This window comes from Hoplias malabaricus, unplaced genomic scaffold (genome assembly GCF_029633855.1).
Source record: "Hoplias malabaricus isolate fHopMal1 unplaced genomic scaffold, fHopMal1.hap1 H_1, whole genome shotgun sequence".
In the NCBI taxonomy this organism is placed as follows: domain Eukaryota; kingdom Metazoa; phylum Chordata; class Actinopteri; order Characiformes; family Erythrinidae; genus Hoplias; species Hoplias malabaricus.
The window spans coordinates 3,401,609-3,424,415 of NW_027101324.1; the positions used below are offsets into that span (position 1 = coordinate 3,401,609).

General features: G+C 60.1%; 1 non-coding gene and 1 pseudogene across 1 annotated transcript; both read right to left on the minus strand.

Moving 5' to 3' along the window:
* Window positions 1-12,390: 12,390 nt before the first annotated feature.
* LOC136685983 (28S ribosomal RNA) lies at window positions 12,391-17,025 on the minus strand (annotated as a pseudogene).
* Window positions 17,026-17,441: 416 nt separating this feature from the next.
* Window positions 17,442-17,595, minus strand: LOC136686011 (5.8S ribosomal RNA). Its single transcript, XR_010800261.1, has one exon. It is a non-coding gene; the product is annotated as a 5.8S ribosomal RNA (ribosomal RNA).
* Window positions 17,596-22,807: the final 5,212 nt, after the last annotated feature.

The following is a 22,807-nucleotide window of genomic DNA, read 5'->3' on the forward strand; positions in this document are numbered from 1 at the left end:
GAGGCCGGCGAGCACCGGCCAACGCCCTGGGGGTGAGTAAGCCCCTTTGACTCGCGCACAGCACAATCAAGCCTTCAACGATCAATGGTTTTTTGGGTTTAACTACCCGGCGGGCGGCTCCGGCGCCACTCTTCCCCCCGCGAACGGGAGGGGCGGACCGGGGTACCTATGCACCTAAGGCGGTCCTCGCATAACCCCGAGTTCCGAAGCCGGCTCGCTACGTCCACCCACCCGGAGGGGGGAGAGACTCACGTCGGCCGACGACGAAAGGTACGAGGCTTCTGCGGTCCATACCTTGAAGGTACCCGCCGGGGGGGAGGTTCGGCCTCTCGAGTCCGACTCGACAACCGGCACGGACGGCGGGCGCCGACCGCGGCCAGGTCACCGTTATTGATCCTTCCGCAGGTTCCCCTACGAAAACCTTGTTACGACTTTTACTCCCTCTAGATGTCCGGGTTCGATCGACTTCCCATCGCCCGGAGGCGACCCCCGTTCGAGGGCCGCCCCGGGGACGGTCCGAGGACCTCACCGAGGCATCCGATCGGTAGTAGCGACGGGCGGTGTGTACAAAGGGCAGGGACTTAATCGACGCGGGCTGGTGACCCGCGCCTACTTGGAATTCCTCGTTCGAGGGGAATAGTTGCAATCCCCTGTCCCCAGCGGGGAATGGCGTTCATAGGATTGCCCGCACCTCTCGGCGTAGGGTAACTTACATGTTGAACCAGCCATTGTAGCTCACGTGCGACCCCGGACTTCTAAGGGCATCACAGACCTGTTATTGCTCCATTTCTCAAGTGGCTTCTGTGCCACAAATCGCTCTAAGAAGTTTAGCCACCGACCGCTGATTCCCACCGGGCGAACCCCAACCTTCAGGCCCGCGGTAAGCGGGAGGGCACCGGGGAGGGGAGAGGGAAGGCGAAGGCGAAGGACGGACAACCCACACCCGGAGAGCGGAACGAGGTGCGGACGGCATCGGGGAGGGAACCGAACGCGAAGGGGAGAGGCCGGAGCCACCCACTCGACGCAGAACTGAACCCCCGTCAACCGCATCACCTCCCCGAACCGATCCGGGGTAGAACCGGACCCCCGCCGAAACCCCCAACACCCCCACCCCGATGGGGACCCCCCGCGAACGGGGACCTTCGGGGATAGAGTCCGACCCAGGAGAGGGGCCGTGTAACTACTTAAAGGATGGGATCTCGTTCGTTACCGGAATTGACCAGACGAATCGCTCCACGAACTACCAACGGCCATGCACCACCACCCACAGAATCGAGAAAGAGCCGTCAATCTGTCAATCCTTACCGTGTCCGGGCCGGGTTAGGTTCCCCGCGTTGAGTCAAATTAAGCCGCAAGCTCCACTCCTGGTGGTGCCCTTCCGTCAATTCCTTTAAGTTTCAGCTTTGCAACCGTACTCCCCCCAGAGCCCAAAGACTCGTGGTTTCCCGGACGCTGCCCGGCGGGTCATAGTCGTTAACCCAACGCCGCCGGATCGCGGGTCGGCATAGTTTACGGTCGGAACTACGACGGTACCTGATCGTCTTCGATCCTCCGACTTTCGTTCTTGATTAATGAAAACATTCTTGGCAAATGCCTTCGCTTTTGTCCGTCCCGCACCGGTCTACGAATTTCACCTCTCTCGGTGCGGTACGAATGCCCCCGGCCGTCCCTCTTAATCATGACCTTTGGTCCGTCAAACCCACGAAATAGGACCAAGAGAGCGGTCGGATACCCCCCCGGCTCGGGGAACCGTGCGGCGGCCAGAAAACGGCCCCGCCCGGCCGCCTCGCCGAAGAGCTCCGACTCGCCCCCCATGGGAAGGCCTTATTCCATTATTCCTAGCTCAGTCCATTCAAGGCACGCTTCGGCCTGCTTTGAGCACTCTGTTTTGTTCAAAGTAAACGCACCGGACCCTTCCGCCCCCCACGTATTCAACCGCGGCGGACGACCCAGCTAAGGGCCTCTCCGCGGAGGAAGGGAGCAGAGGACACCGGATGAGTAGGGACAAGGTCCCGCGACCTCCACCCAGAGACCCGCGGGGGGTCCCCAACCCCCCCGGAGAGGGGCAGCTTCCCACCGCGAAGTCCGGACGGGCAGAGGCCCGGCAGCCGGGACCCGTCCCCGGATCCAACTACGAGCTTTTTAACTGCAGCAACGTTAACATACGCTATTGGAGCTGGAATTACCGCGGCTGCTGGCACCAGACTTGCCCTCCAATGGGTCCTCACCCACGGACGTAGATTGAGTTCATTTCGGTCCCGAAACCTTCAAACGGGGCCTCGCACCGATATTTTTCGTCACTACCTCCCCGTGTCGGGAATGGGTAATTTGCGCGCCTGCTGCCTTCCTTGGATGTGGTAGCCGTTTCTCAGGCTCCCTCTCCGGAATCGAACCCAGATTCCCCGTTACCCGTGGTCACCACACGTAGTCCCGTAGACTACCGTCGAAAGTTGATAGGGCAGACACTCGAATGAGACGTCGCCGCCCCGAAGGGCTCTGCGATCGGCCAAAGGTTATCTAGAGTCACCAAAGCGGACCCGACCGGAGTCGGGAGGGGGTTTTTTGGTTCTGATAAATGCACGTATCCGTGGGGGGCGCCGAGGGGGGAAGGTGAACCAGTCACCGACCACCTCGAAACGGCACCCCCACTTCCAACGCTTCGTTTGCATGTATTAGCTCTGGAATTACCACAGTTATACCAAGTAACGTGTGGAGCGATCAAAGGAACCATAACTGATTTAATGAGCCATTCGCAGTTTCACTGTACCAACGCCCGTGTGTACTTAGACTTGCATGGCTTAATCTTTGAGACAAGCATATGATACTGGCAGGATCAACCAGGCCGATCCCTCTGGTACTCAAACCCGGCTTGGGGAAAGAGAGAGAGTCGGTGGTGCGTGGAACTCGACCCCCCGAAGGAGGAAGAGACGCGCACCGCGGAAAGGCTTTTCGAACGAGACCCCCCGGAGGTGGGTCTGCAATCGGGGGTTTGACTACTTGGAAAATGTACGATTCAAGGCCCGGACGGTGCAGGCTAGGGGCCGGTTCCTTCCCTCAATAGGATCCCGACCCTAAGGCACCACCGACTCGGACCTTTTAACGGACCCAAACTGCGGTGGAAATTAGACCGACGGATCGGCTAAGTCTCCCTCGGAACGATTCTGGGACAAGCGGACCCCCTGTTACGGGGGGTCCACGAGCCATGGAGGCTGGAGCACGTGGCGGGGAGGATCGTTCTAAAAGCCGGTATTATTTCGGATTAGAAGCCTGCCCCTGGTGCTCCGGGTATGCCGCATTTCGAACGGGCGTAAAGGACGTCCGTTTAAGGGAAGAGAATGGAAGAGAATTTCCTGGCCCCCTCAAAGCGCGAGGAGGTCGGCATAGGTTTTACGGTACGCCCCCCCCGGAGCCGTCTGATGTTCAGAAGACGAAGGGTTTTGCCCCCAATCTCGTAAGGTCGAGGGCTCACCACCGAACTTCCAGCCGCGGTCCTTGGTAGGACCGATACGCGGACAAGCCGCAAAATCCTGGCCCCCTCGCAGTGCGAGGAGGTCGGCAAAGGTTTTACGATTCGCCCCCCCGGAGCCTACGGTTAGTTTTCTCGATTTAAGAAGACGAAGGGGGTCGGGCCCGGGAACCGTAAACCGAGCGCCTCTTCCCCTGCGAACTTCCAGCCGCGGTCCGTTTAAAAAGACCGATCCGTGACACCTCTAATGCGCTCTTTGCCTCCGGCCGTTTCCAGCGCGGGGGCCCGGTGGTGCGCTCCCAAGTCCCCGCGGAGGGGAAAATCTGGGAGATCCCACATTAGACCAAGCGGAACGCCGGTCTTCGCCTCGGGGGTTTGTATGCCCCTTTCGACTCGCGCACGGGCAAGAGTTAGGTTAGGAACGGGGACAACTGCCGGCGGGCGGCCCGTCGCACCCACCCCGCAAGTGGGCAGGTGGTCGGTGGCCTGTGGACCCGCCGCTCGGATTCGTTTATAGTAGGAACCATAACGGGGTACAACCCTCATACGCTCGACCCCCTCACGCCCAGAGAAGTGTTCACCTCCCTGGGCATATATCGAACGAATCATCGGGATTGAAGGGGAGGCCACCCAAACCATCCCCTTAGCCCAGAGGGGTGCCAGTCCTCGGGCTTCGGTATTCGCATCACCGGGGTCTATGGAGGTCTCGACTTAGGTTTTGAAAACCTCCAGAGGGGGGGCCGGATTAACCACCACCCTAGCCCAGAGGGGTGCCAGTCCTCGGGCTTCGGTATTCGCATCACCGGGGTCTATGGAGGTCTCGACTTAGGTTTTGAAAACCTCCAGAGGTGGGGCCGGATTAACCACCACCCTAGCCCAGAGGGGTGCCAGTCCTCGGGCATGTCACTTCGCATCACCGGGGTTCTATGGAGGTCTCGACTTAGGTTTTAAAAACCTCCAGAGGGTGGGGGCATATCTTATCCCCACCCTAGCCCAGAGGGGTGCCAGTCCTCGGGCATGTCATTTCGCATCACCGGGGTCTACGGAGGTCTCGACTTAGGTTTTGAAAACCTCCAGAGGGTGGGGGCATATCTTATCCCCACCCTAGCCCAGAGGGGTGCCAGTCCTCGGGCTTCGGTATTCGCATCACCGGGGTCTACGGAGGTCTCGACTTAGGTTTTGAAAACCTCCAGAGGGTGGGGCCTGACTTACCACCAACCCTTAGCCCAGAGGTGTGCCACTCCTCGGGCATGGAATTCGCATCAACGGGGTCTACGGATGTCTCGACTTAGGTTTTGAACACATCCAGGGAAGCAGAGCGGACATTCCCATTATTTCAAGCCCATCGGGAAGCCACTCCTTTGGGCATAGCGTTTCGCATCGCTGTTACCCAAACTTACGTCTGATTTAATGCCTCCCTAATATCCCGACGGCACCAGGCTGAGAAACCATATGCCCACAGGATTTGAGGCGTTGGAACCTCGTTCGCATAGCCGACAACGATGAACCTCCCTCGGACTCGCTACGAGGCTTGAGGAGGGTCCTGATTTTCTTAAAATCTCAGGTGAGGGACTTAGAAAATTTTCACTTTAAAACCACAGACCTCCAGAGGAGAGACCGGGCTTATCACAACCTTAGCCCAGAGGGCGTCACTCCTCGGGCATGTCACTTCGCATCACCGGGGGTCCATGGATGTCTCGACTTAGGTTTTGAACACATCCAGAAGGGGGGGCCGGATTAACCACCACCCTTAGCCCAGAGGGGTGCCAGTCCTCGGGCTTTAAATTCGCTTCGCCGGGGTCTATGGAAGTCATTTTTTAGACCTCCAGAGGGGAGGCAACCCAAACCATCCCCTTAGCCCAGAGGTGTGCCACTCCTCGGGCTTGTGTATTCGCATCACCGGGGTCCATGGAAGTCATTTTAGACATCCAGAGGGGAGGCCACCCTAACCATCCCCTTAGCCCAGAGGGGTGCCAGTCCTCGGGCTTTAAATTCGCTTCGCCGGGGTCTATGGAAGTCATTTTTAGACCTCCAGAGGGGAGGCAACCCAAACCATCCCCTTAGCCCAGAGGTGTGCCAATCCTCGGGCTTGTGTATTCGCATCACCGGGGTCCATGGAAGTCATTTTAGACATCCAGAGGGGAGGCCACCCTAACCATCCCCTTAGCCCAGAGGGGTGCCAGTCCTCGGGCTTTAAATTCGCTTCGCCGGGGTCTATGGAAGTCATTTTTAGACCTCCAGAGGGGAGGCAACCCAAACCATCCCCTTAGCCCAGAGGTGTGCCACTCCTCGGGCTTGTGTATTCGCATCACCGGGGTCCATGGAAGTCATTTTAGACATCCAGAGAGTGGGGCCGGTCTTACCACCACCCTTAAGCCCAGAGGGCGTCACTCCTCGGGCATGAAATTCGGATTACCGGGGTCTATGGATGTCTCAACTTAGGTTTTGAACACATCCAGAGGGGAGGCCACCCAAACCATCCCCTTAGCCCGGAGGTGTGCACCTCCTCGGGCTTCAAATTCGAATCACCGGGGTCCATGGAAGTCATTTTAGACATCCAGAGAGTGGGGCCGGTCTTACCACCACTCTTAGCCCAGAGGGCGCCACTCCTCGGGCATGAAATTCGCATCACCGGGGTCCATGGAAGTCAGTTTAGACCTCCAGAGAGTGGGGCCGGTCTTACCACCACTCTTAAGCCCAGAGGGCGTCACTCCTCGGGCATGAAATTCGGATTACCGGGGTCTATGGATGTCTCAACTTAGGTTTTGAACACATCCAGAGGGGAGGCCACCCAAACCATCCCCTTAGCCCGGAGGTGTGCACCTCCTCGGGCTTGAAATTCGAATCACCGGGGTCCATGGAAGTCAGTTTAGACCTCCAGAGAGTGGGGCCGGTCTTACCACCACCCTTAAGCCCAGAGGGCGTCACTCCTCGGGCATGGAATTCGCATCAACGGGGTCTACGGATGTCTCGACTTAGGTTTTGAACACATCCAGGGAAGCAGAGCGGACATTCCCATTATTTCAAGCCCATCGGGAAGCCACTCCTTTGGGCATAGCGTTTCGCATCGCTGTTACCCAAACTTACGTCTGATTTAATGCCTCCCTAATATCCCGACGGCACCAGGCTGAGAAACCATATGCCCACAGGATTAGAGGCGTCTGAACCCCTTTCGCATAGCCGACAACGATGAACCTCCCTCGGACTCGCTACGAGGCTTGAGGAGGGTCCTGATTCTCTTAAAATCTCAGGTGAGGGACTTAGAAAATATTCACTTTAAAACCACAGACCTCCAGAGGAGAGACCGGGCTTATCACAACCTTAGCCCAGAAGGCACCACTCTTCGGGCATGTCACTTCGCATCACCGGGGTCCATGGAAGTCTCGACTTAGGTTTTGAACGCATCCAGAGGGTGGGAGCCGGACTTACCACCACCCTTAGCCCAGAGGGCGTCACTCCTCGGGCATAAAATTCGGATAACCGGGGTCCATGGAAGTCAATTTTGACCTCCAGAGAGGGGGGGGGCCTGGCTTACCACCACCCTAAGCCCAGAGGGCGTCACTCCTCGGGCATGAAATACGCTACACCGGGGTCCATGGAAGTCAGTTTAGACCTCCAGAGAGGGGGGGCCGGGCTTACCACCACCCTTAGCCCAGAGGGCACCACTCCTCGGGCTTGAAATTCGCATCACCGGGGTCCATGGAAGTCTCGACTTAGGTTTTGGAAACCTCCAGAGGGGGGGCTGCACTTACCACCACCCTAAGCCCAGAGGGCGTCACTCCTCGGGCATGAAATACGCTATACCGGGGTCCATGGAAGTCCTTTTAGACCTCCAGAGAGGGGGGGGGCCGGGCTTACCACCACCCTTAGCCCAGAGGGCACCACTCCTCGGGCTTGAAATTCGCATCACCGGGGTCCATGGAAGTCTCGACTTAGGTTTTGGAAACCTCCAGAGGGGGGGCTGCACTTACCACCACCCTTAGCCCAGAGGTTCATCACTCCTCGGGCATGAAATTCGGATAACCGGGGTCCATGGAAGTCAGTTTAGACCTCCAGAGAGTGGGGCCGGGCTTACCACCACCCTAAGCCCAGAGGGCGTCACTCCTCGGGCATGAAATTCAGATAACCGGGGTCCATGGAAGTCAGTTTAGACCTCCAGAGAGTGGGGCCGGGCTTACCACCACCCTAAGCCCAGAGGGCGTCACTCCTCGGGCATGAAATTCGGATAACCGGGGTCCATGGAAGTCTCGACTTAGGTTTTGGAGACCTCCAGAGGGGGGGCCGGGCATACCACCACCCTTAGCCCAGAGGGCGTCACTCCTCGGGCATGAAATACGCTATACCGGGGTCCATGGAAGTCAGTTTTGACCTCCAGAGAGGGGGGGCCTGGCTTACCACCACCCTAGCCGAGAGGGCGTCACTCCTCGGGCATGAAATTCGCTTCACCGGGGTCCATGGAAGTCATTTTAGACCTCCAGAGAGGGGGGGCTGCACTTACCACCACCCTAGCCGAGAGGGCGTCACTCCTCGGGCATGAAATTCGGATCACCGGGGTCCATGGAAGTCAGTTTAGACCTCCAGAGAGTGGGGCCGGGCTTACCACCACCCTAAGCCCAGAGGGCGTCACTCCTCGGGCATGAAATTCGGATAACCGGGGTCCATGGAAGTCTCGACTTAGGTTTTGGAGACCTCCAGAGGGGGGGCCGGGCATACCACCACCCTTAGCCCAGAGGGCGTCACTCCTCGGGCATGAAATACGCTTAACCGGGGTCCATGGAAGTCAATCTAGACCTCCAGAGAGGGGGGGCCGGGCTTACCACCACCCTTAGCCCAGAGGGCATCACTCCTCGGGCATGAAATTCGCATCACCGGGGTCCATGGAAGTCAGTTTAGACCTCCAGAGGGGGGGCTGAGCATACCACCACCCTTAGCCCAGAGGTGTGCTCCTCATCGGGCATGAAATACGCTTCACCGGGGTCCATGGAAGTCATTCGAGACCTCCAGAGGGGGGGCCGGGCATACCACCACCCTTAGCCCAGAGGTGAGTCACTCCTCGGGCATCAAATTCGCATCACCGGGGTCCATGGAAGTCAGTTTAGACCTCCAGAGGGGGGGCTGAGCATACCACCACCCTTAGCCCAGAGGTGTGCTCCTCATCGGGCATGAAATACGCTTCACCGGGGTCCATGGAAGTCATTCGAGACCTCCAGAGGGGGGGCCGGGCATACCACCACCCTTAGCCCAGAGGTGAGTCACTCCTCGGGCATCAAATTCGCATCACCGGGGTCCATGGAAGTCAGTTTAGACCTCCAGAGGGGGGGCTGAGCATACCACCACCCTTAGCCCAGAGGTGTGCTCCTCATCGGGCATGAAATACGCTTCACCGGGGTCCATGGAAGTCATTCGAGACCTCCAGAGGGGGGGCCGGGCATACCACCACCCTTAGCCCAGAGGTGAGTCACTCCTCGGGCATCAAATTCGCATCACCGGGGTCCATGGAAGTCAGTTTAGACCTCCAGAGGGGGGGCTGAGCATACCACCACCCTTAGCCCAGAGGTGTGCTCCTCATCGGGCATGAAATACGCTTCACCGGGGTCCATGGAAGTCATTCGAGACCTCCAGAGGGGGGGCCGGGCATACCACCACCCTTAGCCCAGAGGTGAGTCACTCCTCGGGCATCAAATTCGCATCACCGGGGTCCATGGAAGTCAGTTTAGACCTCCAGAGGGGGGGCTGAGCATACCACCACCCTTAGCCCAGAGGTGTGCTCCTCATCGGGCATGAAATACGCTTCACCGGGGTCCATGGAAGTCATTCGAGACCTCCAGAGGGGGGGCTGGGCATACCACCACCCTTAGCCCAGAGGTGAGTCACTCCTCGGGCATCAAATTCGCATCACCGGGGTCCATGGAAGTCAGTTTAAACATCCAGAGGGGGGGGGCCGAGCATACCACCACCCTTAGCCCAGAGGTGTGCTCCTCATCGGGCATCAAATTCGCATCACCGGGGTCCATGGAAGTCATTCGAGACCTCCAGAGGGGGGGCCGAGTATACCACCACCCTTAGCCCAGAGGTGAGTCACTCCTCGGGCATCAAATTCGCATCACCGGGGTCCATGGAAGTCAGTTTAGACCTCCAGAGGGGGGGCCGAGCATACCACCACCCTTAGCCCAGAGGTGAGTCACTCCTCGGGCATCAAATTCGCATCACCGGGGTCCATGGAAGTCAGTTTAAACATCCAGAGGGGGGGGCCGAGCATACCACCACCCTTAGCCCAGAGGTGTGCTCCTCATCGGGCATCAAATTCGCATCACCGGGGTCCATGGAAGTCAGTTTAGACCTCCAGAAAGGGGGGCCGAACCTACCACCAACCTTAGCCCAGAGGGCGTCACTCCTCGGGCTTCAAACTCCCATCGCCGGGGTCCCATGGAAGTCTCGACTTAGGTTTTGAACCGTTCCGGGGTCACCTCCAGTGAGATAACGCGGAAATCTCACTATATTCATGCCCACAGGCGAACCAGAGCCTTGGGCTTGTCATAGTTACATACGGTGTACCCAAACTTTCGTCTTTTCTAAAGGAACCCTAATGTCCTGACGGCACCGCACTGGAAACCCCCATGCCCTCTGAATTTTTACCTCTCCGAGGTGCTCCGTTTTGGGCTTGCTACCTAGGGCGAAGAGGGTCAGAAATTTTTCTAAGTCCTACTTTAAAACGTCCCACTGGGAGAACACTAGGGTTAGCACTTTGCCAAAAAATCACGGCTGAATGCAATTTTCACGCCTCGCACCCTTTGTTCGTTTAGATTTAACAAAAAAATCAACCGACCCCCCTTTTTAACAACGCTTTGCCGAATTTAGCTCACTTTTCCCGGCCTGGAATATCTCACGCTTGCCCCCCACGGTACTTACCTCCGGGGAAGACACCCCCGTCGCTGCCAACGCCCATGCCCGGCCCAGGCTCACCCGACTCGGCCTCGCTCGCTCCATCGCCCGCTCCAAACCTCCGGGGAGAAGACCCCCATCGCCGCCAACGCCCATGCCCGGCCCAGGCTCACCCGACTCGGCCTCGCTCGCTACATCGCCCCGCTCCAAACCTCCGGGGCTGGACCTCCACCAACCCAGCGCACCTCTCGAACCTATCCGGCCCACACTTAAGCACTCCTCCTCGGACTAAACCATCCAGCCCGCGCCGCTGGAACGAGCGCCCACTGGAAGACCCGAGCCCCAAACCCGCGCGCTTTACGGTTCTCTATCTCCCCGGGCTCGGAGCACTTTTCTCGGCCATGGGACCTCCAGGGGGGGCCCTTCATGGCTCCGTCAATATTCCTTTAAGTCTCACTCCGCCCACTGGAAGACCCGAGCCCCAAACCCGCGCGCTTTACGGTTCTCTATCTCCCCGGGCTCGGGGCACTTTTCTCGGCCATGGGACCTCCAGGGGGGGCCCTTCATGGCTCCGTCAATATTCCTTTAAGTCTCACTCCGCCCACTGGAAGACCCGAGCCCCAAACCCGCGCGCTTTACGGTTCTCTATCTCCCCGGGCTCGGAGCACTTTTCTCGGCCATGGGACCTCCAGGGGGGGCCCTTCATGGCTCCGTCAATATTCCTTTAAGTCTCACTCCGCCCACTGGAAGACCCGAGCCCCAAACCCGCGCGCTTTACGGTTCTCTATCTCCCCGGGCTCGGGGCACTTTTCTCGGCCATGGGACCTCCAGGGGGGGCCCCTCATGGCTCCGTCATCATTCCTCTAAGTCTCATTCCGCCCACTGCGATACCCGAGGCCTTTAACCGCGGCGTTCACGGTTCTCTATCACCCCGGGCTCGGAGCACTTTTCTCGGCCATGGGACCTCCAGGGGAGGCCCCTCATGGCTCCGTCATCATTCCTCTAAGTCTCATTCCGCCCACTGCGATACCCGAGGTCTTAGACCGCGGCGTTCACGGTTCTCTATCACCCCGGGCTCGGAGCACTTTTCTCGGCCATGGGACCTCCAGGGGAGGCCCCTCATGGCTCCGTCAATATTCCTCTAAGTCTCATTCCGCCCACTGCGATACCCGGGCTCAGAGCATGTACTTCGGCCATGGGACCACAAGAGGGCGCCCTTCTTCAGAAACTGCTGACATCCAGGACCATTCAAGGGAGCGACCTGCCTCCCTATGCCCGCCACCGGCTCCCTCTAACCGGTGTACTGGCTCTCGGGGCCCGCGCCCCAGAGAACCAGAGTTTCGGAAATTGCACTAAGTCCAGACATCCAGGACCATTCAAGGGAGCGACCTGCCTCCCTATGCCCGCCACCGGCTCCCTCTAACCGGTGTACTGGCTCTCGGGGCCCGCGCCCCAGAGAACCAGAGTTTCGGAAATTGCACTAAGTCCAGACATCCAGGACCATTCAAGGGAGCGACCTGCCTCCCTATGCCCGCCACCGGCTCCTTCTAACCGGTGTACTGGCTCTCGGGGCCCGCGCCCCAGAGAACCAGAGTTTCGGAAATTGCACTAAGTCCAGACATCCAGGACCATTCAAGGGAGCGACCTGCCTCCCTATGCCCGCCACCGGCTCCCTCTAACCGGTGTACTGGCTCTCGGGGCCCGCGCCCCAGAGAACCAGAGTTTCGGAAATTGCACTAAGTCCAGACATCCAGGACCATTCAAGGGAGCGACCTGCCTCCCTATGCCCGCCACCGGCTCCTTCTAACCGGTGTACGGACTCTCGGGGCCCGCGCCCCAGAGAACCAGAGTTTCGGAAATTGCACTAAGTCCGATTTTCGCCCACTACGAGACCTAAAACCGTCATCCAGGATTTCACAGGGGAGTACCCACCTCCCCTATGCCCGCCACCGGCTCCCTCTAACCGGTGTACGGAGTCTCCGGGGCCCGCGCCCCAGAGAACCAGACCTGGACCGGGGGTTTGCTTTCGCCTTCCCCCCCCGACAAATGTTTGAGTGGACGGGATGACTTTCAATGGATCGCGGTATATGCACCCGCTCTGCCACTTATGACACCCGCACTCAGAATCAGGTCGTTTACGAGTCATTTCGCACCCCGGATCAAGGAACATGCGCTTAGGGACGGAAGGGCGGACCGAGGCGTTCGTTAGCCCCGGCCCTGGTTCCAGTCTCGTGCGGCTCTGGTCACCGGCGGCGGAGCGGAGTTTCCCCCGCCGCGCGCCGCGGCTATCCCGGACCAACCGTATCGAACCTCGGGCACGGACGTATCGCTCCTTCTAGGCGGGATTCCGACTTAGAGGCGTTCAGTCGTAAGCCCTCGGATGGTAGCCTTGCACCATTGGCTCCACAGCCAAGCGCGAATACCAAGTATCCGAACCCGCGGTTCCTCTCGTACTGAGCGGGGTTTCTATCGGAGCAACGCCACATCAGTAGGGTAAAACTAACCTGTCTCACGACGGTCTAAACCCAGCTCACGTTCCCTGTTAGTGGGTGAACAATCCAACGCTTTGCGAATTCTGCTTCGCAATGATAGGAAGAGCCGACATCGAAGGATCAAACAGCGGCGTCGCTATGAACGCTTGGCCGCCACAAGCCAGTTATCCCTGTGGTAACTTTTCTGACACCTCCCGCTTAAAACCCGTAAAGCAGACGGAAGGATCGTTAGGCCCCGCTTTCGCGGTCCGTATTCATACTGAAAATCAGGATCAAGCGGGCTTTTGCCCTTATGCTCTACGGGAGGTTTCCGTCCGTCCCTGAGCCCGCCTTAGGACACCTGCGTTACTCTTTGACAGGTGTACCGCCCCAGTCAAACTCCCCACCTGTCACTGTCCCCGGAGGAACTCGCCCCAGGGAGAGGAAGGGCCAGCCCCGCGCGAGCTTGCCTCCGACCCCCCACCCGAGGGGAAGGAGGACTCAGCGCCGAGCGACCCCTCCACCCGGGGCTTAGCACCTTTGAACAAGGAACCCCCAGCAAGGCAAAGGTTCCCACCGACACCCTCACCGGGTTAGTGAGGTAACGTGTAAGAGTAGTGGTATTTCACGGACGGCCCGCTCCGGTGCTGGCGAGCGGCGGGCCTCCCACTTATTCTACACCCCTTAAGTCGCCTCACAGTGACAGACTAGAGTCAAGCTCAACAGGGTCTTCTTTCCCCGCTGATTCCGCCAAGCCCGTTCCCTTGGCTGTGGTTTCGCTAGATAGTAGGTAGGGACAGTGGGAATCTCGTTCATCCATTCATGCAGGTCACCAATTAAATGACGAGGCATTTCGCTACCTTAAGAGAGTCATAGTTACTCCCGCCGTTAACCCGCGCTTCGATGAATTTCTTCACTTTGACATTCAGAGCACTGGGCAGAATTCACATCGTGTCAACACCCGGTCCAAGAGCCTTCACGATGCTGTGTTTTAATTAAACAGTCGGATTCCCCTTGTCCGCAGCAGTTCTAATTCGGCTGTTAGGTGCCGGCCGAGAGACCCGGCCCCGGAGGTCTCCCCCCGAGGCGAGACTCATAAGCCCGAGAGATCCACGGAGCCTAGGCTCGGCGCGCGAGGCTCCAGGGACACCGCCCCGACCCACCGAAGCCCCACCACCGGCGGTGGCCCGCTACGAGTCCACACACGCACGAGAGACCGCAACCCCCCCACGCGGACCTACGTTCCATTGCGTCCCTCCGCGTCCCATCGGGGGAGAGCGAAGGGCCGGACGCTCGAGCTTAGCCGGGGGCGGCCCACCCGGCGACGGGCGTCGGGAGCCCGGCCCGGCTTAGGTAGGGAGAGGGAGGCCGAAGGCGGTCATCCGACGGAGGTTAGTCCCGAAGGACGCTCCCCCGCCGGCATCCCACCGACGACCGGCTCCCCTACCGTCGACCTGACCGAGGCCCCCTAAGCGCCACCGCCGAGGGGGGGACACGCACCGGGGCTTAAGGTCTCGCTCGCCGCGACCCACTCTCATCGACCCCGACAGACAGACGGAGCCTTGTTCACGGGGGTTTGGATATACTGGGGGGACAATCTCTCGCCGTGCGCTTCCTCGCGCGCAGGACCCAGTGGGGGGGGGCCCGAAGGTGGACCGGGAACAGCTCCCCGTCGCACGGGCAGCACCGGGCTTTCGGACCCCGCATCAGCAGACACGGGCCCGACCGAGCTCAGCCATTAGAGCCAATCCTTATCCCGAAGTTACGGATCCGTCTTGCCGACTTCCCTTACCTACATTGTTCCAACACGCCAGAGGCTGTTCACCTTGGAGACCTGATGCGGATATGGGTACGGCCTGGGGGGAAATTCACTATACCTCCCCCGGATTTTCAAGGGCCGATGGGAAACGTCCCGGCCGTCGCATAGCGCATGCGACGCCTTTCAGAGCGTTGAGCCCCTATCTCGGGGTCGAACCCATTCCAGGGCGCTCCAGCTCTTTAGCAAGGAGAGAGAATCCTCCCCGGGGTCCCCACCGGCGTCTCCGGGTTCGTTTGCGTTACCGCCACGGGAGCGCCTCTCGGCGGCTCGATCTCCACCAATCCCAGGTACGGGGATATTGGCCCGATCCCCTTTCGGTCAGCGCGAGGCAGACGAGACCATCGCCCCAGCATTTTCCGAACGGCGCTCGCCTATCCCTTAGGACCGACTAACCCACGGCCAAGCGCTGTCGGCGTGGAACCCTTCTCCACTTCGGCCTTCAAAGTTCTCATCTGAATATTTGCTACTACCACCAAGATCTGCACCCGCGGCGGCTCGACCCAGGCTCGCGCCAAAGGCTTCTGCGCCACCGCGGCGCCCCTCCTACTCGTCGCGGCATACGGTCCCATGAGTCTCGGTTCTCTCTCTCATTCTCGCTGGCTTTTGGGGGGGGTGGGAGACAAGTACCGCCAGCGACGGCCGGGTATGGGCCCGACGCTCCAGCGCCATCCATTTTCAGGGCCAGTTGATTCGGCAGGTGAGTTGTTACACACTCCTTAGCGGATGCCGACTTCCATGGCCACCGCCCCGCTGTCTATATCAACCGACACCTTTCTTGGGGTCTGATGAGCGTCTGCGTCGGGCGCCTTAACCCGCGCGTTCGGTTCATCCCGCAGCACCAGTTCTGCTTACCAAAAGTGGCCCACTCGGCACCGTCAATTCCATGCCCGGCTCCAAGCCTGCGAGCCGGGCCTCTTACCCATTTAAAGTTTGAGAGTAGGGCGAGGCCCGTTTCGGCCCCGCGGCCTCCAGTCATTTCTTTACCGGATAAAACTTGAAGTTTCGGCGCCGGCTATCCTGAGGGAAACTTCGGAGGGAACCAGCTACTAGATGGTTCGATTAGTCTTTCGCCCCTATACCCAGGTCGGACGACCGATTTGCACGTCAGGACCGCTGCGGGCCTCCACTCAGGGTTTCCCCTGGCTTCGCCCTGCCCAGGCATAGTTCACCATCTTTCGGGTACCACCGCGTATGCTCTGGCTCCGCTCTCCGCACGTGGGAAGAGCAGGCCGGTGGTGCGCCGCCCGCCCCCTCGGAGGGTTAGGACGGATCCCACCTCAGCCGACGCGCGCCGGCCTTCACCTTCGTTGCGCCTCCGGGGGTTCTGGTCCCTTCGACTCGCATACGCGTTAGACTCCTTGGTCCGTGTTTCAAGACGGGTCGTTCGGGGTCCGAACTTAGCCGCTGACCTTAGGCGTTCGGGTGCTGTGGGCCTGGATCGCCCCCCGCATCGCCGTAGCGGGCCTAGCCCGGGGCTGAGGACAGCCCAGCCGGCCCGCTTCGACCGAACGATCGGGGGGGGCCCCCATCCCCATCCCGGAGGAGGGGAGAACGCGGAAAGGACATTGCTCCACGGCCCCGGCGTTATCGGCGAAGTCGGAGCGAGGGGCTGTAGCGGAACGCCCGTGTCCGGGGGCCGCGTGGGGACTCCCTTCTCCGGACGGACCTACCTTCACCCTCGGGCCCTTCCAAGCCTAACCGGAGCCGGTCGCGACTCACCACCACGCGGGGAAAGTACACCGGGCGGGGCCGGACCTCCGTACGCCCGACAGGCCCGAAGTCCAGAGGCGAAGCGCAGAGCCGAAGCGGGGAGCGGTGGAGTCGGCACCCCACCCCTCTCGCCCGGATACGCTCGCACCCCCGACCGCGGAACCCGACGAGCGCGGGGCCGTCCGCCCGGCTGAATCCCCCGGGGCAGTCTTCTCGGTCCCCGTACGTTTACCTCTCAACGGTTTCACGCTCTGTTGAACTCTCTCTTCAAAGTCCTGTTTCAACTTTCCCTCACGGTACTCGGTTCGCTATCGGTCTCGTGCCGGTATTTAGCCTTAGATGGAGTTTACCACCCGCTTTGGGCTGCATTCCCAAGCAACCCGACTCCGAGAAGCCCGACCTACCCGGGCGGGAACGCGGGACTCGCTACCGGGCTTTCACCGTCTATGGGAAGAAGCCACGTTCGCGAGGACTTGGTCCCGCGTCCGCACCGAGACGGATCTTACGGACTTCCGTACGCTACATTTCCCGGCCAACCCCGGTCAGGGGAAAGTGGGATTCAGCGCTGGGCTCTTCCCTGTTCGCTCGCCGCTACTAAGGGAATCCTTGTTAGTTTCTTTTCCTCCGCTTACTGATATGCTTAAGTTCAGCTGGTCGTCTCGTCTGATCTGAGGCCGCACACAGAGGTTTCTTATGCGGGGGCGAGGGCGGAGGCGGAGGGCCGAAGGCTAGGGGCGAGGGGCGAGAGCCCGGCACGAGACCGAACTCCGCGACACCTTCCCCCCCACCCCGGCCGCTCGCCCGCCCGCTCACTCGCCCGCTCGCTGGGTTTAATCGGCACTCGCCACCCCCGCGTCCGACTGCGCGGAGCCCCGCTCGGGACTCGGGGAGAGACCGTAACGGACGTGGACCCGGACCTACTCGGCTCTCCCTCCGTTCCCTGTACGGAGCTCTCTCGCAACACGGGCCGCGTGGACTGGCTCGGAACCGAGTCTTCGTTTGGGAAGACGAAGGGCCGTTTTCAGGCCCTGCGAGCTTCCAGCCGCGGTCTCTCTCTCTCAGCGGGGGCGCGGAGACCGATCGATGGGTAAAGCGACCCTCAGACAGGCGTGGCCGCGGGATGGACCCCCGCGGCCGCAATATGCGTTCGAAATTTCGATGATCTGTGTCCTGCAATTCACATTAGTTAACGCAGATGGCTGCGTTCTTCATCGAAGCACGAGCCGAGTGATCCACCGCTAAGAGTCGTATTCGGGTTTGTGCCCGGCCCGTTACAGGCCGGGCGAAGGAAGCCATTCGAACAAGAGACAATTTTTGCCAATATATTTCAAGCCGGGTGCCTTCCACCCCCGTGCAGGGGGGGAAAGGTCATTGAACCTGGGCGTCACCACCGGACCGAGGAGTTACGGCCCGGGGGACGATCGCCCGAGTAGGTGCCCGAGACTTACGTGGTTTAGGAGACCGGGGTCTAGGCACCCGCCGTTCCCGGCGAGGCCCAGGGGTTTGGTTCGCTGCGTTACGGGTCCCGGTCTAAGGCATTCAGGCGTGCGCTCAAAGCCAAGCTCTCCACCCCGGAGGGTATGAGCGAGGCCCGGTGGTACGCTCCCAAGTCCCCGCTTAGGGGAAGGCGCTGGGTAGATCCCACCTAGTCAGGACCGGCGGGCACCGGCCGTCTCCTTTCGGGTGTTTATAAACGCATCCGGGGTTCGTGAGGCCCCTTCAACTCGCGCACCGGCCTTAGACTATTATACGGTCCGTCTCTGCGAAGCCAACATCGGGGGTATTTTGCATGCGCTCTTAAGCTCCGCTCTAACCCCGTGAGGGGAAAGAGTTTCGCCCGGCGGTACGCTCCCGTCCACCACCGCCCCCTGTGCCGGGGGGATGGGTTCAGGGAGATCCCACCGAGGCCGGCGAGCACCGGCCAACGCCCTGGGGGTGAGTAAGCCCCTTTGACTCGCGCACGCACAATCAAGCCTTCAACGATCAATGGTTTTTTGGGTTTAACTACCCGGCGGGCGGCTCCGGCGCCACTCTTCCCCCCGCGAACGGGAGGGGCGGACCGGGGTACCTATGCACCTAAGGCGGTCCTCGCATAACCCCGAGTTCCGAAGCCGGCTCGCTACGTCCACCCACCCGGAGGGGGGAGAGACTCACGTCGGCCGACGACGAAAGGTACGAGGCTTCTGCGGTCCATACCTTGAAGGTACCCGCCGGGGGGGAGGTTCGGCCTCTCGAGTCCGACTCGACAACCGGCACGGACTGCGGGCGCCGACCGCGGCCAGGTCACCGTTATTGATCCTTCCGCAGGTTCCCCTACGAAAACCTTGTTACGACTTTTACTCCCTCTAGATGTCCGGGTTCGATCGACTTCCCATCGCCCGGAGGCGACCCCCGTTCGAGGGCCGCCCCGGGGACGGTCCGAGGACCTCACCGAGGCATCCGATCGGTAGTAGCGACGGGCGGTGTGTACAAAGGGCAGGGACTTAATCGACGCGGGCTGGTGACCCGCGCCTACTTGGAATTCCTCGTTCGAGGGGAATAGTTGCAATCCCCTGTCCCCAGCGGGGAATGGCGTTCATAGGATTGCCCGCACCTCTCGGCGTAGGGTAACTTACATGTTGAACCAGCCATTGTAGCTCACGTGCGACCCCGGACTTCTAAGGGCATCACAGACCTGTTATTGCTCCATTTCTCAAGTGGCTTCTGTGCCACAAATCGCTCTAAGAAGTTTAGCCACCGACCGCTGATTCCCACCGGGCGAACCCCAACCTTCAGGCCCGCGGTAAGCGGGAGGGCACCGGGGAGGGGAGAGGGAAGGCGAAGGCGAAGGCGAAGGACGGACAACCCACACCCGGAGAGCGGAACGAGGTGCGGACGGCATCGGGGAGGGAACCGAACGCGAAGGGGAGAGGCCGGAGCCACCCACTCGACGCAGAACTGAACCCCCGTCAACCGCATCACCTCCCCGAACCGATCCGGGGTAGAACCGGACCCCCGCCGAAACCCCCAACACCCCCACCCCGATGGGGACCCCCCGCGAACGGGGACCTTCGGGGATAGAGTCCGACCCAGGAGAGGGGCCGTGTAACTACTTAAAGGATGGGATCTCGTTCGTTACCGGAATTGACCAGACGAATCGCTCCACGAACTACCAACGGCCATGCACCACCACCCACAGAATCGAGAAAGAGCCGTCAATCTGTCAATCCTTACCGTGTCCGGGCCGGGTTAGGTTCCCCGCGTTGAGTCAAATTAAGCCGCAAGCTCCACTCCTGGTGGTGCCCTTCCGTCAATTCCTTTAAGTTTCAGCTTTGCAACCGTACTCCCCCCAGAGCCCAAAGACTCGTGGTTTCCCGGACGCTGCCCGGCGGGTCATAGTCGTTAACCCAACGCCGCCGGATCGCGGGTCGGCATAGTTTACGGTCGGAACTACGACGGTACCTGATCGTCTTCGATCCTCCGACTTTCGTTCTTGATTAATGAAAACATTCTTGGCAAATGCCTTCGCTTTTGTCCGTCCCGCACCGGTCTACGAATTTCACCTCTCTCGGTGCGGTACGAATGCCCCCGGCCGTCCCTCTTAATCATGACCTTTGGTCCGTCAAACCCACGAAATAGGACCAAGAGAGCGGTCGGATACCCCCCCGGCTCGGGGAACCGTGCGGCGGCCAGAAAACGGCCCCGCCCGGCCGCCTCGCCGAAGAGCTCCGACTCGCCCCCCATGGGAAGGCCTTATTCCATTATTCCTAGCTCAGTCCATTCAAGGCACGCTTCGGCCTGCTTTGAGCACTCTGTTTTGTTCAAAGTAAACGCACCGGACCCTTCCGCCCCCCACGTATTCAACCGCGGCGGACGACCCAGCTAAGGGCCTCTCCGCGGAGGAAGGGAGCAGAGGACACCGGATGAGTAGGGACAAGGTCCCGCGACCTCCACCCAGAGACCCGCGGGGGGTCCCCAACCCCCCCGGAGAGGGGCAGCTTCCCACCGCGAAGTCCGGACGGGCAGAGGCCCGGCAGCCGGGACCCGTCCCCGGATCCAACTACGAGCTTTTTAACTGCAGCAACGTTAACATACGCTATTGGAGCTGGAATTACCGCGGCTGCTGGCACCAGACTTGCCCTCCAATGGGTCCTCACCCACGGACGTAGATTGAGTTCATTTCGGTCCCGAAACCTTCAAACGGGGCCTCGCACCGATATTTTTCGTCACTACCTCCCCGTGTCGGGAATGGGTAATTTGCGCGCCTGCTGCCTTCCTTGGATGTGGTAGCCGTTTCTCAGGCTCCCTCTCCGGAATCGAACCCAGATTCCCCGTTACCCGTGGTCACCACACGTAGTCCCGTAGACTACCGTCGAAAGTTGATAGGGCAGACACTCGAATGAGACGTCGCCGCCCCGAAGGGCTCTGCGATCGGCCAAAGGTTATCTAGAGTCACCAAAGCGGACCCGACCGGAGTCGGGAGGGGGTTTTTTGGTTCTGATAAATGCACGTATCCGTGGGGGGCGCCGAGGGGGGAAGGTGAACCAGTCACCGACCACCTCGAAACGGCACCCCCACTTCCAACGCTTCGTTTGCATGTATTAGCTCTGGAATTACCACAGTTATACCAAGTAACGTGTGGAGCGATCAAAGGAACCATAACTGATTTAATGAGCCATTCGCAGTTTCACTGTACCAACGCCCGTGTGTACTTAGACTTGCATGGCTTAATCTTTGAGACAAGCATATGATACTGGCAGGATCAACCAGGCCGATCCCTCTGGTACTCAAACCCGGCTTGGGGAAAGAGAGAGAGTCGGTGGTGCGTGGAACTCGACCCCCCGAAGGAGGAAGAGACGCGCACCGCGGAAAGGCTTTTCGAACGAGACCCCCCGGAGGTGGGTCTGCAATCGGGGGTTTGACTACTTGGAAAATGTACGATTCAAGGCCCGGACGGTGCAGGCTAGGGGCCGGTTCCTTCCCTCAATAGGATCCCGACCCTAAGGCACCACCGACTCGGACCTTTTAACGGACCCAAACTGCGGTGGAAATTAGACCGACGGATCGGCTAAGTCTCCCTCGGAACGATTCTGGGACAAGCGGACCCCCTGTTACGGGGGGTCCACGAGCCATGGAGGCTGGAGCACGTGGCGGGGAGGATCGTTCTAAAAGCCGGTATTATTTCGGATTAGAAGCCTGCCCCTGGTGCTCCGGGTATGCCGCATTTCGAACGGGCGTAAAGGACGTCCGTTTAAGGGAAGAGAATGGAAGAGAATTTCCTGGCCCCCTCAAAGCGCGAGGAGGTCGGCATAGGTTTTACGGTACGCCCCCCCCGGAGCCGTCTGATGTTCAGAAGACGAAGGGTTTTGCCCCCAATCTCGTAAGGTCGAGGGCTCACCACCGAACTTCCAGCCGCGGTCCTTGGTAGGACCGATACGCGGACAAGCCGCAAAATCCTGGCCCCCTCGCAGTGCGAGGAGGTCGGCAAAGGTTTTACGATTCGCCCCCCCGGAGCCTACGGTTAGTTTTCTCGATTTAAGAAGACGAAGGGGGTCGGGCCCGGGAACCGTAAACCGAGCGCCTCTTCCCCTGCGAACTTCCAGCCGCGGTCCGTTTAAAAAGACCGATCCGTGACACCTCTAATGCGCTCTTTGCCTCCGGCCGTTTCCAGCGCGGGGGCCCGGTGGTGCGCTCCCAAGTCCCCGCGGAGGGGAAAATCTGGGAGATCCCACATTAGACCAAGCGGAACGCCGGTCTTCGCCTCGGGGGTTTGTATGCCCCTTTCGACTCGCGCACGGGCAAGAGTTAGGTTAGGAACGGGGACAACTGCCGGCGGGCGGCCCGTCGCACCCACCCCGCAAGTGGGCAGGTGGTCGGTGGCCTGTGGACCCGCCGCTCGGATTCGTTTATAGTAGGAACCATAACGGGGTACAACCCTCATACGCTCGACCCCCTCACGCCCAGAGAAGTGTTCACCTCCCTGGGCATATATCGAACGAATCATCGGGATTGAAGGGGAGGCCACCCAAACCATCCCCTTAGCCCAGAGGGGTGCCAGTCCTCGGGCTTCGGTATTCGCATCACCGGGGTCTATGGAGGTCTCGACTTAGGTTTTGAAAACCTCCAGAGGGGGGGCCGGATTAACCACCACCCTAGCCCAGAGGGGTGCCAGTCCTCGGGCTTCGGTATTCGCATCACCGGGGTCTATGGAGGTCTCGACTTAGGTTTTGAAAACCTCCAGAGGTGGGGCCGGATTAACCACCACCCTAGCCCAGAGGGGTGCCAGTCCTCGGGCATGTCACTTCGCATCACCGGGGTTCTATGGAGGTCTCGACTTAGGTTTTAAAAACCTCCAGAGGGTGGGGGCATATCTTATCCCCACCCTAGCCCAGAGGGGTGCCAGTCCTCGGGCATGTCATTTCGCATCACCGGGGTCTACGGAGGTCTCGACTTAGGTTTTGAAAACCTCCAGAGGGTGGG